Source organism: Loxodonta africana, chromosome 22, assembly GCF_030014295.1.
Source record: "Loxodonta africana isolate mLoxAfr1 chromosome 22, mLoxAfr1.hap2, whole genome shotgun sequence".
Taxonomy (NCBI): domain Eukaryota; kingdom Metazoa; phylum Chordata; class Mammalia; order Proboscidea; family Elephantidae; genus Loxodonta; species Loxodonta africana.
In genome coordinates this window covers 927468-942988 of record NC_087363.1, presented here as the reverse complement: position 1 = coordinate 942988, position 15521 = coordinate 927468, and the positions used below count along the sequence as shown (strand labels likewise).

General features: G+C 34.5%; 1 pseudogene; it reads right to left on the bottom strand.

The window, feature by feature from the left end:
• Positions 1-8190: 8190 nt before the first annotated feature.
• Positions 8191-10674, bottom strand: LOC100671544 (olfactory receptor 10AG1-like; annotated as a pseudogene).
• Between the last annotated feature and the right edge of the window lie 4847 nt (positions 10675-15521).

Genomic DNA, 15521 nt, shown 5'->3' with positions numbered 1-15521 from the left:
ATGTAATCATAAATTAGTTTGATTGTTCCTTCTATCAGTTCCATATTATTAATTTTTTTTCCTTTTTTGAGAATCCTAATATCCTAAAACATTATAATAATGAAAGAGAAATAAAATTAGATGTAATCATAAATTAGTTTGATTGTTCAACAAGCCATCAGTCAAGTAAAGAAACTTCTCTTCAAATACAAAATTTGAGAGATATATTTCAGAATTCAATAGCTGTTAAATTCCATGGTCGCAAGTTTTATTTAATTTCTTTCATTAATGACTATTTCTTCCAATGAACAGTTGGCTCCATAGTACAGAGGGCATGTTGGAGTTTGCTTACCTTTTTGTACCTGAAATGTAACACTATAGTTACAGTACAAGATTAGATGGATTAATGAATGGACTGAGGATTGTATAAAGGAAAGAAGAAATATCGATATTTATTAAACAGAAAACGACTTGTAGAACATGCCTTAGAATGAGGAGAATTATGGAGGCATTTGCTTTTTCTCTCAAGAAATTATAGTCAAAAGATAGAGAGGTATAATAAAACATACACCAGCTAATTGTTTTTTGTACTTATTTCTTGTTAATATAAAGTAATGTAATATTAGTGAAATAAAACCAATGTCACTAATTACCTACCATGAGTATATTTTTAAAAGAAGTTAGGGTAATTCTATAAACCCTGTATTAGCCAAGCAGATTAAATTTGTTAAATATATATCGTTCCATCAATCACAGTGCCCAGCTTCCAATGAGCACAGAATGAATATTAAATAAGTAAGTAGAAACCCTGCTGGTGTAGTTGGTTAAGTGCTATAGCTGCTAATGAAAGGGTCAGCAGTTCGAATCCACCAGGTGCTCCTTGGAAACTCTATGGGGCAGTTCTACTCTCTCCTATAGGGTTGCTGGGAGTCGGAGTCGACTCGATGGCACTGTGTTTGTTTTTGGTTTAAATAAGTAAGTAGACACACACACAAAAAAAGGTTTAAGTTACTTCAAATGAAATAAAATCATTCTATATGTCCTTCTCACTGAAATATAGTAGCCGCTATTACTTTTTATGTTTTTATAATTCAGGGTATTTATACTGAGAAATCTGTCAATCAATTTTCCTGGGGTTTCAGAATACTTCTAACAGTTGAAAGAATTTTAACAACCTGGAACAGTAAGAAATTTGAAGCTAACCTTGAAGGATAGACTTGAAAAATATATGAAAACAAATGAGCAAAGCATCCAATGAGCTATGTTAGTGTTGCCTCAGAGATCCCAAGAAGGGAATTAAAAATGTTTTTGGGTCACTAGCTCATTACATGTATAAAAACTCAGCGACGGTGCTATCAACTTTATCTCATTCAGTAACTAAAACCACTTTTTATGGCACAGACACAGAGAATCTATTGAGAATCAGAAGGGTTAATTACTTGTGTGGTCACGTTATTGTATCCAAGAGTGGGAATGAGATGCAGCACTACAGCAAGACAGCAGTTAACTTACTCTTAGTTCACCTGTTTTCACTATAATCAGGTTATTTAGGAAAGATAAGACCTCTGCTTTAGACTTAGAAAAAATATGGTTGGAATTCTATCTTGACTACAAGAGTACTGTGGGATCTTGGGCAAATTAATATAAAATATATTATTTTTACATATGAATGATAACAAATATCTCACAGGGTTGCTGTACTGATCAAATAAAAAAAAAATGATCTCCCTGTCCACCTACCATCCAACCATCCATTTATCTACTTACCTACCTACACACTTACCTATCTGTCCATCCATGTAGTTACTTTTCAGAGTGGCTGACACAGTTAGGAAAACATCAAAAACTTGTCTCAATAGCCACACTGCTCTCACTTAATCATATTTATGACTAGAGCTGTAAGCCAAGGTTTTATTAATAATGGCTAGCATTTATATAGTGATTGTTAGCTTCAAGGTGATATCCTAAAGACTACATATATCTTATTAAATTGTCACAACAAAAATAACCAAGGTTTGATCTACATACTATTATTATCATTTTTCTCTTACAAATAAGGGAAATAAGACACTTGGGATTTGAGAGCTAGGATGTAATAGAGACAGCATTGGAACCTAAGAGCCTGCATCCAAAGCCTTATGATACATAAATAGGCTCTTTCGTCGATAGATCGTCATTATTCATTTTTTTATTTTGGATGAGAAACTTAAAGCTTAGCATAATATAAGGTCTTGTAGTTGGTAGCTGCAAATTAAAATTTGTATGTGTCCAAAGTCAAGGCCTGTGACAGTAACCTTGAGGGTGATTGGACTATGAATAATGTGGCCACAATAAGACAGGGTGCGGGACGTAGGGAAGCTGAGGGAAGGAATAAGTGGCTTACATATTTACTGAACAGAGCACATACTTCTGGAAACTTCACATTGATCGTTCCTTCTTATAGTCTAAAAATATTTCATCTACACAAAGGTGAGAGGGAAGTAAAGAGGCATTAAGTATAGTGGTAGGAGAAGACAGCAGTCCTGAGATTCTTGTTTTAAACAGAAGTTAACAAAAAGATCCAATCAATATGCTTTGATTCACTATTTTTTTCCCCAAAGATATCACAACACAATCTTAAGATAGACAATAAGTTTAAATTAATTCAAAATATCAGGGAACCAGTCATGCTTCAGCTCTCTTATCTGTAATACATATGTAAAAGCTTTTTTAAATGCTTTACATTTACAAAGAAGTTGTATCAGAAAAGGTGATGTATGATGCATTACCTTGTGGGTACAGTACTGACAGATAAAGGTGCTTTTCCACATTTTTGAACATAAATTAATGGTTCTTTCTCTTAGGTCCATGAAAGCCAATTTATACACCATTAAAACCAGTCTAGTAGCCACAGAAGTTACTTACCAAGGAAAGAACTGTTTTCCAAGAACCTGGATGAATACTTTTGTCAATAGATCCAAGGGCTTTTAAATACATTCTCATGGCATTGGGGACCTAACAATTGAAGGGTTCCAAACATGCTCATTTTAAAGAGAAACCTGGGGAATAATTAGCAGGATTACTGACATTGTGTTAGGTTTTTTTTTTTTAAATTAGTTGCATAAGTAATTATTAGATAACCACTGTTAGCATCAATTTGAATAGTAATTTTAATTCTTACTAATTTTGAGATTATTTTTAATGATACTTAGAATTCTATGAAAGACCTACTTTAAGGGGTTCTTTGAAAATAGTTCAAATATTAAAAAATGCGATGATTGTCTTTTAAATTTGGCAAGCAAAAACAAAAATAATATTTTATTAAATAAAATGATAAAATGTTAGCTATCAATAAAAAGAGTGGAAAATTTTTTCATCCAATTCAAATTAGAATTCACAAAAAAGAATCAAATCAACATTCTATAACTGGAAAAATAAAATACTTATATTTAACAACTTATTGAATGAATTTCAACATCACTTTGAATACTAGGGATCAGGAGATTGGGTGGACAAGTACTGTCAGAAGAGTCTATATTAAGGCTTTGTCTTGGAGTTTGCAACTAACGTGATATAGGAAATCATCAGGAAAAATATATGTTACTATCACTAAAACATCTAGAATATACATCTTGAACCTTAAAAATCAGAATTTCCTGGGTACTACTCTTTCATTTAGAAGGTGCTCAGCTGAATAATTTCAAAATGCTTTCTTTGTATTACAGAACCTACAGAGTTTTACATCTTTCACACACTAGATGTTACCAGGGCAAATTACCCAAACACAAAATTAGTAAGCAAGTTTCTTCAAATCATCAAAAATTCCGTAATCTTTCAGTGTTCTTAGAGATCTTTGGCACAACCCAGATCTTTCATGAGGCTAGACAATGCTCTGTTTCTCAGTCTGTAAATATCTTTTTCAAATTTGCTTATTTTCATTTAAGCCACTCTTCTGTTACTTTGACAGGTTGATATCACATGTCCGTTTGCGCATGATACTCTTATACTTCAGATCCAAGTAAACCATCATCAAACAAAAAACCCCGACCTCTGAATTTCCCTTCCCTTGGTGTCAATACCTCAATATGTCGAACTGGTTTTCTAATTAATTAAAATAAAATTGAATTAATATTGAACTTGTGTTTTTAACAAGTATCAAACTAGCAAAGGCTAATGGTAATTTTCCAATAAATAAATACTGGAGAAGCTGTAAAAGTAAGAGAAACAATGATATTTCTAAGAATTAGCAAAAAAAATTTGTAAGAGGAGAGGTTCTCTTTCTGTGTATATAGCTTGTTAAGATATTGAGACCAACTCCCTTCCTGGAAAAAAAAAAATAATAATGCAGAAAGCTACTTTAAATCCACTCAAAAACATAAGTGAACTGACAAGTTATTTAGTTACCATTAGAGCAAGGATCAAGAAGAAAATATTCTCATCACTTTATAATGTGTAAATAATACAAATATTTGGAGCCATAAGTTAAAATGAATCTAATGAACATTGCAAGAAAACCCAGACCCAGCTCAGCTGCAAATCTGCCTTGGAAGTACAGCTAGAATGCTTCTTAGAAGCAGTGATGGTGAGACTTTGAGTCACATACTTTGGACATGTTATAAGGAGGGACCAGTCCCTGGAGAAGGACATTATGCTTGGTAAAATAGAGGGTCAGCAATAAAGAAGACCCTCAGTGAGTTGGATTGACACAGTGGCTACAACAATGGGCTCAAACATAAAGATTGTGAGGCTGGTGCAGGATGGGGCAGTGTTATTTGTTGTACCTAAAGTCAATATGAGTCAGAACCGACTCAATGGTACCTAACAACATTATCTTGTATCCAGAAAAAAATATCCCTCAAAACTTTGTTACAAAAAAAACCTCAGATCACAAAGGACTTCACTGGTGAATTACAAATATTTTAGAAAGAAACTATATCAAATTATACAAAATTGTTCAGAGAATAGAGACATACAGAATACTTACTTGTTGTAGAAGGACAAAATAAACCTAAAAGGGAACTTGAGAAGGACTTTCAACAACATCAAAAAAGAGACATACAAAAAAATCAAACCCATTACCATCAAGTAGATTCTGACTCATGGCAACCTCATGTGTGCCAAATAGAACTGCACATAGAGTTTTCAAGGCTGTGATCTTTCAGAAGCTGATCACCAGTCAGGTCTTCTGTGGCATCTCTGGGTAGGTTCAAACCACCCACCTTTTGGCTAGTAGTTGAACTCTTAAATGTTTGCACTCCCCGAGGACTTTTTAATATATGAATACTGCTACAGAATTTGCACATATGTCTGTGAAGCCGCCTCTTTTAGGAATGTAAGAGACTCTGACCTACCTAAAAAAAATCTAGCACTTTTAACATTTCAGAAACATGTTAATTCATATAGAGATTGCAAGGAAAAGCAACAAAACTCACATAATTATATTATTTTTAATTTTTGTTAATTAAATTATTTGTATATATAAGTGTATATATAGGAGTTCTTGGATGTTCAGTGCTAGAATACTAGCCTAAAGGTAGTCAATTCAAACTCACCCAGAGGTGCCTTGGAAGTTAAAATCCCATTAACTTCAAAAGATAAATCTTAGGCATATGAATCTTGTATAATCTTACTCCAACAGCAGAAAAAAATGACAATATAGAGGAAGGAGAGTAACGGCACTATAGAGTAACAAGATGTAAACAAGTTTACCAAAATTTTAATATATAAATGATGTATAAAAGACAATGCATAAATGGTCTTTGTCAAAGCAATAGAAGAAGCAATCCTGTGTGTGTATCAACAATCATCCAATTTGGATGTAGACAGGAATGCACACATATTTTCTTCTTTATTAAACATGTATATCTGAGGATGAGTATATTAAATACACCCTTACGATGAAAGAGAGAACCTCAATATTCAAAAAAAAAAAGGTCCAACAAATTATATATTAGATTCCTCATATGTGGCCAAAAAAAATAAAACCAGACCCATTGCTATCAAGTCAATTCCAACTCATAGTGATCCTATATGACAGAGCAGAACGGCCACACAGGGTTTCCAAAGTGTGACTGGTGGATTCAAACTGCTGATGTTTTGGTTAGCAGCTAATCTCTTAACCACTGGGTCACCAGGACTCCACTGCGTGGTGAGAGGTCAGTAAATGACACCATCCAGAAAGCTGGAACAACATAAAATTCAGTGGAAAAAAAGATATGATAAATAAAAGTAAATTATAGGTTTTTCTTCAAGAAATTATGTATAGAGAGTAAATTATAGGTTTTTCTTCAAGAAATTATGTATAGAGATCTTAGTGGCAATCATGAGCTAGTCAGTGAATCATATAATCAGGAAAGGTTATAATAATTGTCACTTTACTAATTGTAAATGTGATGAAAAAATTAGTTAAATGATTTGTTCAAGATATTAGTAATAAAAAGGTTAAAAATCAGTTATCTGAACTACTGGGATAGCAATGTCTCATAACATTGTGATATACATTTATTAAATTTTAAAAAATTACCACCAAAACTGCCACCATAATAGTCATTTCTGTCATCACTACCATCATCATCATCATGGACTATTTATCAAATTCTTGTATCTTATAAAATATTAAATGAAAAATGATGTATGCATTTTTTTCTCAATTTTATTCATTTTGTTATGTTTTTTTGAGAATATACACAGCAAAACATACTCCAATTCAACAGTTTCAAAATGTCCAGTTTAGTGACATTGATTATATTCATCCTCATTTTCTGAGTTGTTCCCCCTTCATTAACATAAACTTACTACCCTCGAAGATTCTTATCTAATCTTTCGAGTTGCTGGTATTATTTTGATCCCATTTGAACAGTTCTTAAAATAGCCAAATGCTCAAGGCAGACCTTTTTTAGTAGTTAAGTTAAACTACATCCCATTTTAAGATGACTTCAGGGGACATTTTTGGTTTAAGGTTTAAAGTTTATCTCAGGGTAATATTTTCAGGGATTCATCCAACATTAGTGGCTCCAGAAAGTCTGGAGTCCATGAGAATTTGTAAATCCATTCTGCATTTTTCCACTTTTGATCAAGATTTCTCCATGGAATCTTTGATCAAAATATTCAGTGATGTTTGCCAGGTACCATGCAGTTCTCCTGGGCTCAGGCCAAAGGAGGCAATTGTTCATGGAGGCAAGTAGCCACACATTCCATATCCTCCTTCTATTCTTGACTCTTCTTTTTCCTCTGATGTCTGAAATGAATAGAAACTAATTGTTGTGCCTTGGATGGCAGCTTGCAAGCTTTTAAGACTCAAGGCACCATACAATGAACTATGAAGTAGAACAGACGCACTGAACATGTTATTAGGCCAGTTAACTGGGATGTCCCATGAAACCATGACCTTATACCTCCATACCAAAGAACCAAGTCCTCTGATGTGTTTGGTATATGCATATAAGGTGTTTAATATATGCATTTTACTCCATAAAGAAACAAATAAGTGCATAAATGTAGGACATCATGTCAGATGGCAGAAGATGTACATAGCTTGATGAAGGAGAAATATAACTGCAATAGAGGAACTAAAATTGTCTTGCATATATGTGTACAATCATAACTAACTTACAGAATGTCACAATTATCAAGAGACCTGCTAATAGAAATTCTCAGGGACAGATGTACTGAATAATATCTTTATGTGAGTTGTTGATTGGAGGATCTGGAGTTGGCAGGATGGGCATTAATGGCTGTGTTGACAGATGGTCACTTTTCTTGATAATGCCAGTTAAAAAGTTTACTAATTTCAATTACTTTAGAAAGGACTAAATTTTGCAAACATCAGCCAAATATATATAATCATAATGGTGTGAACCATGGTGATTCAAGAAATAAATTCAAACTTTTTCCTCCTCTTTTATCTCTTAGGCTTTTATTTTTTTTTAAATCTGAAGTGATATAAGAGTTGCTGTTTGAAGTGCAGTGATGAAAGGGATGTAATAAACCAGAGCATTCGGCCATAATTGCTAAAAAGAACATAGAAATATGTGGAAATTTAACTGGTTGATGTGAGTAGGGGTCTTCTGTTACATTGTGTGCTCTGGCAGGAAGTTACGAGGGTGAGAACTAAGTGTATGTAAGCTCTCTTTTGCAAATGTGATTTGAATCACTCTACATGGGGGGCATTGGTGGTTCAGTGTTAGAATTCTTGTCTTCCACGCAGGAGACCTGGGTTCAGTTCTTGGCCAGTGCACCGCCACCACAGCCATCACCCATCTGTCAGTGTAGGTTTGAATGTCACCATGATGCTGAGCAGGTTTCAGTGGTGCTTCTAGACTAAGATGGACTAGAAAGAAAGGCCTGGCTATCTACTTCTGAAAAATCATCTAATGAAAACCCTATGGATCAGAATGGACTGACCCACACAACCGATCATGCAGATGGGATACGAACAGGCAGTGTTTCCGTCCATTGTGTATGGGGTCGCCATGAGTCAGGCTGACTGGACAGCAGGTAACAACAACAGTCCCACATACGTGCATAGTAGGTTTAATAAATGTGCTCTCAATGCTCATTGATGCTCTAAAATCTCTAGGTTTACCCAAAAGATTGAAGTAGGAGGTAGCAGTATCCATTTGTCCATGCACTCAGTTAATTACTCAACAAACACTCATTTGTCATTTACTACTATCCAGCCACAAACAAAACAATGTTTTTTTTTTCTATTGTCCAGTGTCTCTGATATAGAATCAGAAAAGAATTTTAGCAAATACAAGTATGAAAATTTAGACAACTAATTAATTAAGGCAACTAATCTTGTATACTTGGAAGAATATTTAAGCTAAAAATTTTAATAGCTTGAATTTTGTTCTTAGTTTTAATAAAGGAGGTGTGGAAGAGATCACAGTTTTATTTATACAACAAGATTATTGTATAGATATGGAACAGTGAAGTTAGATCAGTTTTTCAAGTATACACTTAAGCACAGTAAACTTTAAGCTAGGTATCTCAAAGCACCTCCTAAGCTGGAAGTGGTTGACTTGTCAATGCGGAAATGTAGAGATTTGAGATATTTCATAACTGTGTGACATACACTTAAAATGTTAATAACTAAGCTCATCATACTGCTTTCAAAATGTAGTGAAATAAACACAACAGAACATTTGCCAATTCAACAAATTCTACATGCATAATTGAGTGACATTAAATATATTCTTCATGTTGTACAGCCATTATCGTTACCATTTTACAAATTATTCCACCGCCATTATCATAAACACAATGCCTCCTAGGTAAAAATTCTCCTTTTCTCCCTACTCTCGTAAGTGAGGTCATAAAATATTTGTCTTTGTGCAACTAATTTATTTCATTCAGCATAAAGTTTTCAAGTTTCATCTATGTTGTGCTGTGTATCAGGACTTTATTTCTCTTTAGGATCGAGCAATATTAAATGTAACACATTTATCTGCTGATGGACCCTTAGGTTGTTTCCACCTGTCATACTTTTTTTTAAGCAATAATTTTCTCAGTGCGGCAATGATATCCTTATTTCTAAGGCTGTATATCATGGGATTAAACATCGGAGTCAGTATAGTGTAGAAAAGAGATAGCAGTTTGTCCGCTCCTGCAGAATGATAGGATTTGGGTCTTAAATAGGTGATGGTAGCAGATCCAAAGAATAAAACCACAACCAGCAGGTGGGAAGAACATGTGGAGAAGGCTTAAGCCTGTCCTGAGGCTGTTGGCAACTTTAGAATGGCGGAAATGATTTTGCTGTAGGAGGCAAGTATCAACATAAAAGGGACAGCAGCAAACAACATAGTTACGGCATAGACAGACAGCTCATGAACAGAAGTGTCCCCACAGGCCAGCTTGATAATGGGGGAGATGTCACAGAAGAAGTGGTTAATTTGGTTACAATTGCAAAAATGCAGAGAGAAAACTTTAGCTGTTTGCCCTATCTGGACTGGGATGCCAATGATCCAGGAGCCAACTGCTAGCTGGACACACATCTTTTGGTTCATGACTAGAGGGTAGTGCAGAGGGTTACAAATAGCCACATAGCGGTCATAAGCCATCACGACCAGGAGGAAACATTCAGTGGCCCCCAGCATAAGAAAGAAGCACATTTGGGTGGCACATCCCAGCACAGAAATGCTTCTGTCCTGAGTCCAAAGATTGACTAGCATCCTGGGGAGAATGACAGTTACATAAGAAATTTCCAATAAGGAAAAATTTGCCAGGAAAAAATACATGGGTTTCTGTAATGCAGGATCAAGTCTGATTAGTATTATTATGAGGCTATTTCCAATTATAACAATTATGTAAATGATGGAGAACACTCCAGATAGAAACCCTTGGAGATTTGAAAGGTCAGAAAATCCCAGCAGTACAAATTGAATCACCTTAGAAACGTTGCCTTCAGCTTTTTTCACTTCACATTTCATCTGTTGGAATGATAAAATCAGAAGTACAATTTACTTCACTTTTCTTGGCTTCGCACCCTTACTTGCAAACTGTGGGTGGCATGTCTTACAATTTTTCCAGTTCTCTATAAGAACAATTCCTATAAATGACAGTTGCTCTAAAAAGATGGTCAAGTGTTTTCTTAAATTCTTGTTCAGTAGATCCATACAAAATATTTTTTTTTTTCTTTTTGCTATGGGTGTTCTTGTATTTCCTTGTTTCTTTGATCACATACGTGATTGTAAAGTTTGCTGTTCGCCTAACCCCTGAGGGAGCAGGAGAGCAGTGGGATGCAGACCCCAAATTCTCATAAAGAGACCAGACTTAATGGTCTGACTGAGACGAGAAGGACCCTGGTAGTCATGACCCCCAGACCCTCTGTTGGCCCAGGACAGGAACCATTCCCAAAGCCAACTCTTCAGACAGGGATTGAACTGGACAATGGGTTGGAGAGGGATGCCGGTGAGGAGTGAGCTTCTTGGATCAGGTGGACACTTGAGACTATGTTGGCATCTCCTGCCTGGAGGGGAGATGAGAGGGTGGAGGGGGTTAGAAGCTGGTGAAATGGACACAAAAAGACAGAGTGGAGGGAGAGAGCAGGCTGTCTCCTTAGGGGGAGAGTAATTGGGAGTGTGCAGCAAGGTGCATATGTTTTTGTGTGAGAGACTGACTTGATTTGTAAACTCTCACTTGAAGCACAATAAAAATTATAAAAATATAAAATAAAAAAATAAAGTTTGCTATTCATCTAAACCCTCAAAATCTGGAATTGTATTCAATGATAGCAATTATTCCATTTTTTTTTAGTTGGCATGCTTTCCTCTCAATTCTGTTTCCCAGTACTATCAATTGAAAATTAAATTCATTGTGGGAATAAATACTCTGTAAGTCATCTATCCTAGTTTTGAACCATTTAAATATAGTTATTAGAAAATGATGATTTTCCCATGATATCTCAAAAGTCATGTTTTCCTTTAACATACTATAAATTGAGGCTATTTTATTATAAAACATGATGATGAGTTAACCACCAAATATTATGGGCTGACATTTAAACTTTAAATCCGCTTGTATTTCAATGTAAGGTCTGTGAAGTCAGAAGTCATCATTTTTATTTACATTTTATAGTCAGGCATAAGTTAGAGACAAGTTCACCCAACTGTTATGCTCAAGAAAGCAATTTTAAATAGAATGTCCACTTCTTTATTCCTCACACATACGCATTTTTTAAGAGTAACATTAACTACAAATGATCCATGTTTTCCCGAATCATGCCATGTTCAGTAATTGCTGTCTTCCTGCCGACCTCGTTTGTGCCGTTCAGTCTTCTCTCTCGCGGGCACTGCATACTGCGCACGCGTGTGTTGGCCTGTGACTGTCAATTTATATTACGTACTTTTCTTACCCCTCTTCCTACATTATAAGCTTCTTAGAGAATTCAGTACATTTTTCTATGCAATGCATAGCATTTTATTCAACAAAACACGATTCATTAATATCCATATCACAAGAAAACCAAACTCTTTGGCTTCGAGTTGATTCCAGCTCTTAGCAACCCTATAGGATGGAGTAGAACGGACCTATAGGGTTTCCAAGGTGAGAGCTTTACAGAAGCAGACTGCTAGTGGGGTCCAACTGCCGATCTTTTGTTTAGCAGTCACATAACTTGATTTAATAACTTATTTGATAGATTATATAAATGAATCAAATGGATTGAATCTTTAGAATAATTTCCAAGTAGTAAGAATGTGCTCCTACCTAAATGTGACCTGACTCTCACCATTACTAGAATAAAGGATCTAATCATGTTTTTGTTTTTTTGTGTGTATGTTAAAGAATAATACTCTTTTTATCCACTCTTAAAATATTAGTACATTGCCACATTGTTTTCAGTATTGCTTGATAACTTCTATAATATGTGTAAATTAATTTGAAAGTAAATACAACTGGTTGTTTTTTGGTGGTTAGTTGCCTTTGAGTTCATTTTAACTCATGACAACCCCATGTGGTCAAAGTAGGACTGATCCATAGAGTTTTTAAGGCTATGATCTTTTGGAAGCAAATTGCCAGGCCTATCTTCCAAGGCACATCAGGGTAAATTCAAAGTGCCAAACATTTGATTAGTATTCCAGCACTTAACTGTTCCAATCTCCCTGGGACCCATCAATAGTGATTAACTCCTTGCAGAGAGGAGACTCACCTATAACTGCATACTAAGGGTGTTAAGCGTGTATCATGTCCTAGAGGAGACACAATTGGGACAGTAGCAAAATTTGGACATTCTAGGGATTTTCTGTGACTAAGTAAAGGAAAAACAACCACTTACTGTAGCATCTACAATATTCTAGACTAAACAGTAAAGCTCAAAAGTTATTTCCACGTCATTATCTGACACAGGTCTCTCAATAAAAATTAGATTATAGGGAATGTTAAAGATACTGTAAGGAGTCTTTAAGATGGTCTTAAACTAGCATCTAACACATATTAATAAAATATGATTTTAACTCTTTAGATTATACAACCCATACTTTCTTTAACTTCACCATTCTACAAAATTATAAAAATAGCAATGTTTTATCCACCTCTGTAATTCAATCTAGAGCCTAATGCATGGAAGATGATCACAACTGTTTGTCGACTTTTCGTCACCACCATGTATCCTACAGCCACACTTGATCTGACCATCGTCCTCAGAAACTATAGCCTCGTTATTTTCTCTGATCTTTTCATAAACTCTTCTATCTTTTTTTTTTTCTCTCTATCTTAGACTCCCTCTCTGCATTATTCCCCCTGATCAAGCAGAGCAGGACATCTGAAAAGAAACCTGAAATTAAAATGTGAAGGAAAAACCAGAAAAGGAAACAGCTAAATCTGCAAACAGGAATCTAGTGTTCTGTGTCTCCTAGAGCTACTGAAACCTTTTTTTTCCTCAATTTTTGTCTATAAAAAGGAGAAACAGTGTTATAAACATCAAAAATGATTCTCAATGTAAAGCCAGTAATAAAGTAAGAAATATCATAATTATTCAAATTCCTTCTGACTCCCGCAAATCTTTAGAAGCTACTGTTTATACAGCTCAGAAAGAAAATAACTAGACACACATGCTGGCATGTCTATTTTTGCTCAAACACTTTATGTTTATTTTTCTAGTCTCTACACTCTGGGGCAGAGATTTTGTTATCAATCGAAACATCATCACAACCTTTTGGCTAGTATCCCAGGGCTTAATTGATCTACCCTCCCTGGTTCAAGCCATAATATATTAATTATATTTCTTGAATTAACAGCAAGTTTAAAATTAAATAGAAGATAGGAAATGAATATTAGAAATTGACGAGTGCCATTCAGAGGAATTTTTTGTCAAGTAGAAGACTGTAATGATAAAAAGAAAACTATAGCACCATATCCCTAGTATTTTCAGCTTTATCATAGAACCTAACTCCTAACAAACAATTTCTTAATTACCAGTAGAAAACAAATACATTTCAAGTATGTCCATTCACTATCTTGTTCTTTATACATACATTATTTGGTTTTTATGAGTTAATACATGTAAAATATTTATACCCATCCTTAACATATAGTAATCAGTCAATAAATGTGAGCACTTAGGATGATGATGATATTGATGAAGATAATAAGTTTTGATATATGGGCCCATTATATTACTGAATTCTTATTTTATTCTCATTTCATCTCATAATCATGAAAATAAGAAATATACAATGACTATCTGAAAAGTGTTCAAATTGAAAAAAAAAATACTTTTTTGTTTTCTAAAATTGAATGCTTATAAAATAAAGATACCTGTGAAAATAAATTTGATATTGGACAGATATAGTTCATGCTTACCTGTTTGATTAAGGAAAATTTCGTGCTTACCTTTAGTGATTGTGATAAAATGACAAATAAGCTTTTTGTAACAGGTAAATAATTCACTTTTGTTGGAATGGCAGTTAACCACCATCTCAAAGATATTCTACTCTCAGAACAAATAACCCAAAACTAAACCCGATGCCATTGAGTTGATTCCAACTCATAGCAAACCTAGTCCTCTTTAAATAGGTGAAGGTCTCTGTCCAGGGAGCAACTCCATTCCCAGGTTACTTTCTAATTGAACTAAGCCATTTTGGCTGCCACTCAAAGAGTTTGCTACTATAATAAAAAGCATATCTGGTTAAATTTTTGAGAATTCTCTTGAATCTATACATTGTTTAGGTAGTATCAACATCTTAACGACGTGAGATCTTCGATCCATAAGCACAGAGTATCCTTCCATTTATTTAGGTGTTCTTTAATGTCTTTCCATAACATTTTATAGTCTATACTGTACAAGTCTTTTACTCCTTTGTTTAAATTTATTGCTATATATTTTATTCTTTAAATACCACTGCAAATGGAATGGTTTCCTTAATTTTCTTTTTGGATTTCTTCTTGCTGATGTATAAAAAGCCAAGTGATTTTTGTGTAAGGACTGTATTAACAAAGTGAAGAGACAAGCTACAGACTGGGGAAAAATTATTGGGAACCATATATCTGATAAGGGCTTAACATCTAGAATATATAAATAACCCCTACAACTTACCAAAAACAACTCGATCAAAAAATACAAAAACGGCTTCAATAGACATTTAACAAATATGATAAAAATGACCAACAAACATATGAAAAGATGCTCAACATCATCAGCTAATACCCAAATGCAAACTAAAACTACAGTTAGATATGACTTTAGGTCCACAAAGATGGTTATGAATAAAAAAGTGGAGATCAACAAGTTCTGGCGAGGATGTGGAGGAATCAGAACACTTATCCACTGCTGGTGGAATTGTAAAAGGTACAGCTGCTGAGAACGAACGTTGGGTGCTTCCTCAAAAAGTTAGGCATAGAATTACCATATGATCCAGCAATTCCACTTCTAAGTACATACCCAAAAGGGTTGAAAGCAAGAGTGTTAACAGATTCTTATATACCAATATTTGTTGCAGCTACATTCATAATAGCCAAAAGACAGAAACAACCTATAGGTCCATAAGCAGATGGATATATAAAAAGAATGTGATTCATCTATAAAGTGGAATATTACTCAGCCATAAAGAGAAAGGAAGTCCTGA